General features: G+C 39.9%; 1 long non-coding RNA gene across 1 annotated transcript; it reads left to right on the top strand.

Moving 5' to 3' along the window:
* The first annotated feature begins 2474 nt into the window (after nucleotides 1-2474).
* On the top strand, nucleotides 2475-7610 carry LOC132299001 (uncharacterized). The gene is made up of 2 exons (XR_009480006.1): nucleotides 2475-2569; nucleotides 7354-7610. It is a non-coding gene; the product is annotated as an uncharacterized LOC132299001 (long non-coding RNA).
* The last annotated feature ends 3945 nt before the right edge of the window (nucleotides 7611-11555 follow it).

Here is an 11555-nt window from a genome sequence, read left to right as displayed (position 1 = left end):
CTATGTAGCAAGCGTTAGGCCAACAGCTCCCAAACCAGATGGCTTTAGGTTGTTAAGTGTAGAGACACTCCAAAGGGCTTAATAGCTCAAGTTGGAAAGGCTACGAACTCCAGCAAACCATGTTTATTACAATTTTTTTTTGATTGACCGTGCAATGTTTAAGTCCTTTAAGCTTTCTAACCAACCCTTGTAGCAAGCGTTAGGCCAACAACTCCCAAACCAGACGGCTTTAGGGTGCTAAGTGTAGAGACACTCCTAGGGCTTAATAGCTCGAGTTGGAAAGGCTATGAACGTCAACTGGTCATTATTTTCTTTCTTTCTCAGTTTTTTTTTTTTTTTTGTTTTTTTTTTAGATAACTTAAATCATGCCAAAGATATTCATTTATCAGGTTCATCAAATCAAATTAACTAGGCCAAGGTCAAGGTCGATCAAGTTGCATGCCTCACAGTTTAGTTTCCAATGTGCATATGTGCATTGTGAAGCTTAAAAGAGTGTCGAATCTAGCAAGAATCTAATTAAAACCTTTATACAGACTAATTTGAATCCACATGATCATTTCAACTCAAATTTTTCTTTATTTTCAAAAATGTCAATTGCTTCTATACACAAGGTATTAAACATATGCTTCATCTCCAACTAGTGTCAAGTTATACTATCATTGCTTAGCAAAAATGCAAAACCAAAAATGCATAAATGCACCCCCAAACTTGAATAACACAGTGTCCTCAATATGTGAAGACAAGCATACCAAAATAAGAGCAAAGGGGGGAAAAAAACAATAATACCAAGTGGAGTGACGACGACGTAGATGTGCAGTCATGTGAGTGCGCAACGGCGTCCCCCAAACTTGGACATGAAGACCTAAATTTTAGTGCAAGATAAAAATCCAAACAAAACACAAATGCAGACATTAGCCACAAGTTTAAAATAGATAACAAAATAGGGCCAAAAGTGGGGAATTTAGAGAGATGAAGTTGGCTCAAGAAATTCATCAAACACGTGGTGTGCAAGACAAAAAGGAAGAGGGCCAAAGGTTGATTAGAGATGAGAAAATCCAAAAATTTGCCCTGCAAATGCAATACACAACTTCCAAACAATCACAAATCCTTCACACAAGCAATCCCATTCTCCATTGATCAAAAATGGAAAGAAAAAGAGGGTTAGACACTTACCCAACAATGGAGAACACAAGGCCCATTATTTGTGGTTAATAGAAGATGTGGATGAGAGATTGATGGATGGGTGGGTAAGCATGCATGGGGAGTGGAAGGAAATGGATAAGCATGTATGGAGAGCTGCATGCATGCATGCATGGTGGAAAATGTGGGGTGGAAGTGGCGGTGCATGCATGAATGCATTTCCTTGTGTGGTGGTTTGGTTATGGAGGGATGGAGTGGTTGAGTTGCAGAGAGGGAAAGATGAGTTGTGTGTGGGTTGGTTGGTTTGTGTGGATGTTGGTGAGGCTCGGTTAAGAGGGATGAGTGGTTGGTGTTGGGCTCGAGCACTCCAAATGGGAGTTGGAGTGCTCGAGTTTTGGGCAGTGGGTTCGGGATTGTGAGGATGGTGAAGTTGGTTCACACTTCGAGCACTCGAAATGGCCATAACTTTACGCTCCGAACTCCGAATGATGAACCGTTTGAAGATTTAGAAAGCTGATTCAGAGCTCTAAAAACTTCATGTTTTGGTGGAGATCCAATTCTCAAGTCTGGTTGGTCGAAATTGAAGATAAAGGCAGAATTTCATTGCTGCCAGGTAGTTCTGCGCACCTCTGGTAACAAGACCATAACTCTCTGCTCCGAGCTCTGAATGACAAACTGTTTGAAGATTTAGAAACCTAATTCAGAGCTCTAAATCTTTCATGTTATGATGGAAGTCCAGTTCTTGAGTTTGGTAGGTCAAAATGGTGAACAAAGTTCGGGCTTCACTGTTGCCAGAAATTCAGTTTTGAGCACATTGTTGATCAAAAATCCACAAGGGCTTATTTTTGCTCCCTTTTTGCAATTAAACCTGAAAATGCATAAAAACACACAAATGAAGATAATCTATAGAATTAAACGAATAACGGACTTAACTAATGCAATTTAGGGCGCTTGAATATATACAGTATTCGGCGCTTATCAGCAGTCCATCTCAGTTTCAGGGGCAACAGTCTACAAGATCTGCTCCTACCACTCCTATGCCAGCTGGACCTGACAGGAGTGCAGTTGTTTGTTATCAGTTGTCCGATGAGATCGTCTTCAGTTTCGTCAGCTTCGAAGGCTTGTTATGGGTGTGGCCAGCAGGGTCACCTGATTCGTGATTGTCCAAGTCAGAGAGCAGGCACCATTAGTGGCAGAGGGTCACAGCAGAGGCCATCACAATCGGCTACAGTTCAGTCAGGTTTCAGACCACCACCACCACAGCCTACTATGTCTTCACAGGGTTCACGAGTAGTTAGGAGGGATACTCCTACTATGTCAGTGCAGCAGTCAGGTGTTCAGGTTGGCAGTCCTCATGCACAGGTACCACAGGGACGTGTTTTTGCACTGGCACAGACCGATGCATCTTCTGGACCGTCAGTTCTTCGAGGTATATTTCCAGTGTTTGGTTGTTGGGCCCGTGTTTTGTTTGACTCTGGTGCATCTCATTCTTTCATTTCATCATCATTTGCGATTGCATCGGGGTTAGAGGTTAGTTTCATGGATCGGGCGTTATGTGTCGATACGCCAGTTGGGGTTTCAGTGTCATTGAGCCGAGTTGTGCGGGATTGCTCCATTGTGATAGCCGGGGGGACCTTTGTGTTTGACCTTATCCTCCTGGAGATGACTAGCTTTGATGTCATTCTCGGGATGGATTGGTTGGCTTCATTTCATGCCACAATCGACTGTTACAGAGGAAGGGTTACAGTTTGCACTTTCGAGGGAGACTGTTTTTTTTTCGTGGGAGATCGGAGTGATTCCCATATTTCATCGTTTTATGGAGTTCGTGGACGGAGTCGTGGTGATTACTTCTTGGCTAGTCTTATAGCCGAAGAGGATGATGTTGTGGAAAAAGAGTATCCTGCAGGTGTTCATGATTTTTTGGATGTGTTTCCAGAGGATTTGATAGAGTTGCCTCCACATCGAGAAGTGGAGTTCTCTATTGAATTGATGCCAGGTACCGCACCGATTTCTATGGCACCATATCATATGGTGCCAGTTGAATTGGAAGAATTGAAGAGGCAGCTTGATGATTTGAGGATGAAAGGTTTCATCCGACCGAGTGTGTCACCGTGGGGCGCACCAGTCTTGTTTGCTTAGAAGAAAGATGGTTCTTTGAGGTTGTGCATCGATTATCGGAAGTTGAATCATGCCACCATCAAGAACAAGTATCCTTTGCCAAGGATAGATGATTTATTTGATCAGTTGAGGGGAGCCAGTTGTTTCTCAAAGATTGACTTGAGGTCTGGCTATTATCAGTTGCGGGTTAGGGATGAGGATATTCCGAAGACAGCATTCCGTACACGGTATCGACACTATGAGTTCCTTGTTATGCCTTTTGGCTTGACTAATGCGCCAGCGGCATTCATGGACTTGATGAACCGCGTCTTTCACGATTACTTGGACCAGTTTGTGGTAGTTTTCGTGGATAACATTCTTGTGTACTCACGGACTCGGGAAGATCACGAAGTTCATTTGAGTATTGTTTTATAAATTTTACGGGAGCACCGATTGTATGCCAAATACGAGAAATGTGAGTTTTGGCTATAGGAGGTGAAGTTTTTGGGGCATGTTGTTTCAGAAGGTGGAGTATCAGTTGATCCATCAAAGGTTGAAGCAGTTTTGACTTGGGAGCGACCGAAGAATGTGTTTGAGATCCGCAGTTTCCTTGGTTTAACGGGTTACTATCGGAGATTTGTGAAGGATTTCTCCCATTTGGCAGCTCCTATGACCCGTTTGACCCGGAAAGGGATCAAGTTTGTCTGGAATGAGGCCTGTGATTCATCTTTTCAGGAGTTGAAGACGAGATTGACTACAGCGCCAGTGTTGGTGATACCTGAGCGTGGCTTGGGTTATGTGATCTATTGTGATGCTTCACGTGATGGGTTGGGATGTGTGTTGATGCAGGATGGTAGAGTAGTGGCTTATGGGTCTCGACAGTTGAAGACTCACGAGTACAACTACCCTACTCATGACCTGGAGTTAGCGGCAGTTGTATTTGCCTTGAAGTGTTGGAGACATTACTTGTATGGTGAGAGATTCGAGGTATTTTCAGATCACAAAAGTCTCAAGTACCTTTTTTCCCAAAAGGACTTCAATAACAGACAGAGACGATGGGTTGAGTACTTGGAAGATTACAACTTTGATTTGCAGTATCATCCGGGCAAGGCAAATGTTGTAGCTGATGCCTTAAGCCGGAAATCTCGTGGAACTTTGGCCAGTTTAGCTATTCGGAAGTGGAAGATACTTGAAGATCTGGCAGAGATGGGATTACAGTGTTGTGATGATGATGGTTGCAGTGAGTCGGCATTCTTATTTAGTCTTGTAGCTCAGCCTACTCTTATTGTACGAGTGATTGAGTCACAGAGACAGGACCCGGACTTAGATGCCATCCACGCTTTGATCTCTAGTGGCGAGACAGTGAAAGATTGGGCCTTGCATGTAGATGGGGGTCTATGGTTCAGGGGTTTGTTGGTGGTTCCCATATGTTGTCGTGAGGACGTCCTACGGGAGTTTCACACTTCCCGCTTTGCAGTTCATCCAGGTGGTACCAAGATGTATCACAATTTAAGACGTCAGTATTGGTGGAACGGGATGAAGAAAGATGTTGCATAGTTTGTGGCTAGATGCCTTACCTGTCAGCAGGTGAAGGCCGAGCATCAGAAGCCAGCAGGTTTGTTGCAACCATTACCTGTAGCGCAATGGAAATGGGAGCATATTGCTATGAATTTTGTGACAGGTTTTCCAAGGTCAAGAAGGGGCAATGAGGCCGTATGGGTCATCATTGACAGATTGACCAAGACGGCTCACTTTTTGCCTATTAAGGCAACAGATGATGCAGAGAAGCTTGGTGTTCTTTATGTGAAGGAGATTGTAAGGTTACATGGAGTTCCTGTAACCATTGTGTCAGATAGGGATGCCAAGTTCACTTCGAAGTTCTGGGAAGGACTTCAAGCAGCGTTTGGTTCAGCGTTGCATCTTAGTACGGCATTCCATCCACAGACAGACGGTCAGTCGGAGCGTACTATCCAGATTTTGGAGGATATGCTTCGGGCATGTGTACTTGATTTGGGAGCTAGTTGGGAGGATCACCTTCCACTTATTGAGTTTGCCTACAACAACAGTTATCAAGCGAGTATCCAGATGGCTTCATTTGAGGCGTTGTATAGTAGACCTTGTAGGTCTCCTGTTTGTTGGACTGAGGTAGGTGAGACAGCCGCCTTAGGACCCGACATTGTACTCGATACTACTGAGAAGATTAAGTTGATAAGACAGAGGTTACTTACAGCCCAGAGCCGACAGAAGAGCTATGCAGATAAGCGGAGACGACCGTTATCCTTTGAGGTGGGAGACCACATTTTTCTAAGGGTTTCTCAATGGAAGGGATTGATGAGATTTGAAAAAAGTGGCAAGTTGTCGCCACGATTTATTGGACCGTTTGAGGTTTTGGACCGAGTAGGAGAGGTTGTCTACAGGCTTACTTTGCCACCACAGTTGGATAGGGTCCACAATGTTTTCAATGTATCGATGTTACGGAAGTACAAACCGGATCCATCTCACATTTTGAGTTGGGTAGATGTGGACATTGATGAGGATGTTTCCTACGAGGAAGGACCAGTTCAGATTCTTGACACACAACAGAAGGTGTTGAGGAACAAGACGATACCAATGGTGAAAGTCCTTTGGAGACACCACGGAGTCGAGGAAGCTACCTGGGAGCCTGAACAGGAGGTTCGCTCCAGGCACCCAGCGTTGTTTTCTTCCTCAGGTATGTCTTGATTTCGGGGACGAAATCTTTTAAAGTTGGGGAGAGTGTAATGTTTGTGCCTTTATATATATATATATGTCTGTGTGTGCGGTGTGTATTAAGAAAAAAAAAAAAGAAAAAGAGAAAACAAATTAAAATTTTGGTGGGACCCACCACCACATCCAAAAAGGGTTTGAGACCACAATTGGTCTCCATTTTTCTTCTCTCCCGCTGGCCCTTCCTTCTGTTTCTATTTCTGGATTTTTCTTTTTCTTTTTGAACTCAAACTTCATTCTTAGATTACTCCTCCACCTTTTGTCGGATTGAGGTGCCGTTTGAGGCAAAACGAAGCTCGTGTCAAGCTCTACACATCCATACAAGCAATTTTAGATTTTGTGCCCCTTTGGATTTCGAATCTTGAGACCCATTTTATAGGGTTTTGGGGCAATCTTGAGGTAGGGGCATCTTAATCCACTCTCTTCTTGTTCCATTGTGAGTTATACTCTTTTGTTGTGCTAGACATGCTAAATTTGAGAATTAATTGCTTCAATGAGGTGTAAGTGATGTTTAGAAAAAATTCATGTCTTAGGGTTATGACTTGTCTATGTGAAAAGCATGTATAGATGATGGCTTTGTGGTGTTTTTTGTGAATTATACCTCTTTTATGTGCTAACATGCTTTACTTGGGGATTAATTGTGTTAATGATTATTTTAATGTTGTCTAGAGAAATGTATGTTTATGCACATGTGATGTATTATGTGAAAAGCTTGCCTATGTGTTGAGTTTATGTCTACTATGTGTAAACTTACTGAAAGTGATGTATGAGACCATGCTTAATTGTATTGTGCCAAAATTTCACATTGTCATGATATTGAGATTATTTGTACATTCTTGGACATGTCATTGGGATGCATGAAATGGGAGAATTTGTCTTGAAATGAAAATGAGGAATTTTTGGGAGATGATAGTTTTTGTGAAATGGTTTTAATAAACCCGGTTGCTGCGGGGTTACCAACGGGCCGGAGGTTAATATAGCCTAGAGGGGACTAGGGAGTAGCCCTAATGTGGTTGAGCTAGCTGGGCCCCATAATGACGCCGCAGGGTTACCAAGGGTCAGGGACACTAGCCAATCCTCCTCTCGTGTCGCGGCAGGGTTACCAAAGGGTGGGCTGTATTAACGTTTGAAAGTGATGATTTTGAGAATGAGAATGGGGAGTGTCATTGACATGCATTGCATTTCATTTCATTGCATTGCATTGTTTATACTTGGAATTGACTTGTATGTTGTATTTGATCCCCTACGTTGTATGATCCCTATCTCCCATTGGCCTATGCTTTGATTGGATTCACTAGGACACAAGAATTGTGTCTTAAGTGTCTCTGCTGAGCTATATACTCACCCCTATATCTATATATTTTTTTTCAGGTCTTGGAAAAGAATCGGTGGACGACAACCCACCTCAAGCCTGAGCGATACTAGAAGCTCACTTTTGTGTCTTTTGTATATCTCCCATTATTTTTGCAAAGCACTAAAAGTGTGAAGGTGTATATGTATATTTTGCAAAACTTTGTCATGTAATGTAATTAAGGTATTTGATGATATTTTGGATGTGAATTTGATAACATGTAAACCTTATTGATGAATGGGGAGAGTAATACTAGTTTGAAGTATTATTGAGGTCATTTGATTGTGTATTATCATCTACTATTGCCGTGAATTCGGAATTTGAGCCATGATAAGTTTAAAAAATGAATTTAAACAGGTTGCGGTAGGTCCATTTTTTGGGGAGGTTATGCCGAATTTTTTTTAAAAAAAAAAATTTCTTGGCATTAGTTTTGGGATCGTTACAGGTTCACTGTAATTATATTCTATTTATGTTAGTTGCTCTAACTTTCGGGGGGGGGGGGGGGGGGGGGAAGACATATATATATATATATATATATATATATATATATATATATATATATATATATATATATATATGTCTTTCCCCCCACCCCCCATATATATATATATATATATGTCTTCCCCCCCCCAATATATATATATATATATATATATATTGAACTATAACATTTTTCTATATTGAACTATAACATTTTTCTCTAACTTTAAAATTATAAATGTGGTCCTGGAGTGTCATTTTGTTGTCTTGACGTATATATCTAAAAACTCATTGTGAGACATGTACCGCTACACAACAAATATTTGATTGTTAGGCTCTTTTTTCATGTTAAAGTAATAGTACAAGTATAGAAAAGTGTCACGCGCCCAAAATACAAAGATTGTGGCCTTGATGTTTTTTTGTGGACCACAATTATATTGAGACATATGCTGTGAAACACGGATACGAAATATAAGTATGAAACGATACGAATACGACGTCATGGCAAATTTTAAAAAAATAGGATACGAACTTGGACACGGCAAGGATATTATATGCTTATAAAATAATATATATATATATATATTCAAAATTCACAATACCATAAATCTAACCTCCCTAAAAAAAATACTACAATAAAATAAATACTTCAATTAATTAAGAACAAAGTAAAGTAATCAACAACTTTACGGTTTACATTTTACACACATCCATATATATAATTGTTCTGATTTCTCTCTATTTTTCTTGCTACGGCCTAAAATTTTATTTAATTCTAGTATTGAGATGAATGAATAAAAAATAAAATAAAAAAACATAATGGAATCATAAAATTTAATAAAAGTAGAAATTCAGAATCTCAAACAAAAGAGTTAAACTTTTAAAATTACATTAGGTACTCCATTTTTTTTTAAAAAAATTACAAAATATATCCTGCCGTGTCCGATATGTGTCTCTCGCGTGTCCTAGTCGTGTTCAATAAAAAATAATTTCTAAACACTTGAAGTGTCGGACATGTATCCACATCGGTTACGTGTCCGACACTAGTACGGAACCCCTAGGAGGGGTGTCTGTGCTTCGGACACGCGTATCCGTATCGGACACATGTTCATCACTAGTACGAAACTCTTGAGAGAGGTGTTCCTGTTTCATAGAACATATGTATCTCAAAACTTATATTAAGACATCTATCGCTACACAACAAATATTAGGTTGTTAAGCTAGTTTTTGTTATTATTGTTTGGAAAGTTGAAGTAATAATATAAATCCAACAGAATGTCAAATGCATCAACACAAAGTATAAAAGAATGTGTTACTCGTGTATTTCTTGTCAAATCAAATCTCAAAACTCATATAGCGAGACATGTTCCACTACACAACAAATATTTGCTTGTTAGGCCTTTTGCGTTTTTTCGTTCAATTATTCTTTTGAAAGTTAAAGCAATAATATAAATATAGAAAAATGTCAAAGCCCAGAGGCCCAAAAAGTACACAAAAAGATGTCAGGCATGTGCATCTTAAAGCTCATAGAGGGACATGTACCGCTACACAATTAAGAGCAATGCTTGGATCACAAGCTTTGTCCTCCATCCTGATGTGGCCCTACGAAAACTTGATACCTGTTTAAATATTATATAATATTAAAAAATGAAAGTATATGGATCAACTCGTTACAAACGGGTTTTTTGGCAAAAGCTTTGGCTTATCCTCACTAACCAACGCGCAGAGTCCTCTCCATGGACCATCCTTCTCCTCCGCCACAAGTGGCATCTCTCCACCCTCTACCCCAAAATCGCAAATTTGTCACCGCCGTCAAAGTATTTCCTTTATCGCGCTTCGCCACCGAAAAATCGCTGTCAACCGTGCTCGCCGTTGTTCGGCATCACCGTTCGTTGTAGCCGGCGAATTCAGTGCACTGCCAACCTTGCTTCTGTCGGTGTTTTACTGGGTTTGACTCTATTCAGCTTCAACGAAACATTTTAGGAACCTAAGTTTATGTTTTTGGGTTCAAAGCCCTTATTATGATTATGATGAAAGAAGAAGAGTAATTACAGTTCTGCACAGTGAATATCACATGGATTTCGGCTCAATTTACAAATTGGCAAAGAAGTAATGACAAATTCCTCTAGTTCTTCCATTTGTGGAAGGACAAAAAAAACAAATTGCTAAAAAAAAAGACCCAGTTGTAGCTCTGTGTTGGGCGATATATATATATATATATATATATATATATATATATATATATATTGTATGCATATATGTATACGTATACTTTCATGGGTTCTGTAATTGTTGTATAAAAATCGAGAATGAATTTTGGTGGGATTTCTGGGTATGTTTGGATTGATGGAATCGTGAGGTTTGGAGTTGGGGTCACTGCAATTATTGTTTACATATTAGTACTTTTGCTGCAGTTGGAGCTTTTGGCACCTCCAATTTAAGGTTTGGTGTTGGACGCCGAACAACAGCGAGCATGGTTGATTGCGATTTTCTAGTAGATATGCGCGATGAAGGAAATACTTTGACGGCGGTGACATGATGTTGTGTTGGGTTTCAATGTTTCTCTTTTTGGCCTTAGAAGTAAGTAGCGAAGAAGAGAGGAAGAACTGAAGGAGAGAGAAAATGGGTTTGTCTGATGGATTTCTACCCGGCTAACCAATTTGACCCAATATTTAAGAAGAGACAGGTGTCAAGTTTTCATAGGGCCACATCAAGATGAAGAACAAAACTTGTTCTGATAGGGCAGGATCGAAGTATTGCTCCACAATTAATACTTGGTTGTTAGGCTGCTTTTTTTTTTTTTTTTTTTTTTTTTTTTTTTTTTTTTTCAATTACTTTTTGAAAGCTAAAGCAATAATATCAATATAGAAAAATGTCAAGCACACAGGCCCAGAAGGTACAAAAAAATGTCAGACATGTGCATCTCAAAGGGCATAGAGGGACAAGTACCGCTACACATACTTGGTTGTTAGGCCATATTTACTCCCATTAATTTTTTTCGTTTCTGTGAAGTTAAAAATGTACATGAGAGTTAAGGAAAAGACTGTTCGAGCCCATATGAGGTGCATAGGTTGAAAATACAAAAAGGCCCGAACCCATAATGCAAAACAGCCCAAAACGGACACAGCCCACAAGGGGATTAAACTGAGACTGTCATCAACGGCTGGACTTATCACAATCCTTGCAAATGTTGGGCGTTGGGAACAGATTTCCTATCAATAACGGCTTAAAAGAAAACCAATGTGAATGAACTCGATTGATTTTGAACCCTCAATTATCAAGTAATATAATTTGAGAACAACGAAAAAGGGAAGCCGATTTTCGAATATGATCAAATCAAGCATACAGCAATTGCGCGTCCAACATGTTCTAAAATTTGGTCATTTTCATCTACTCTAACCTTGTGTGAGCACTTCAAGAGCAGTTCAATGATGATCAACCATCAAGAGGCATCAAATGCACGAATTCATCTGAAGTTTGGCGCGTACGGATTCTGTGTAACATTTACGTACCTTTTCCTCCGGTTCCCTCATTGCAAATCATTTTAAATAAAAATAACAATAATAATTAATTTCAATAAATAATTCTTTTAAAATATAAGAGTATTACATGCATTATTGCGTTTGGCAATTATCTAGATGAATCATCTTGGATGATGCCAAAGGGGAGGATTTGAATGCAATGAAAATTTAATTCCTTATTTTAGTCACTAATGTAAGTTAATATAGGGATACATACTGTT

The sequence above is a fragment of the Cornus florida genome, unplaced genomic scaffold (assembly GCF_030987335.1).
Source record: "Cornus florida cultivar Cherokee Brave unplaced genomic scaffold, ASM3098733v1 CherokeeBrave_3.0.0_Hap2_Chr01, whole genome shotgun sequence".
Lineage (NCBI taxonomy): Eukaryota > Viridiplantae > Streptophyta > Magnoliopsida > Cornales > Cornaceae > Cornus > Cornus florida.
Note: the sequence above shows the minus strand (reverse complement) of the source record. Positions and strands in the feature narration are given on the sequence as shown.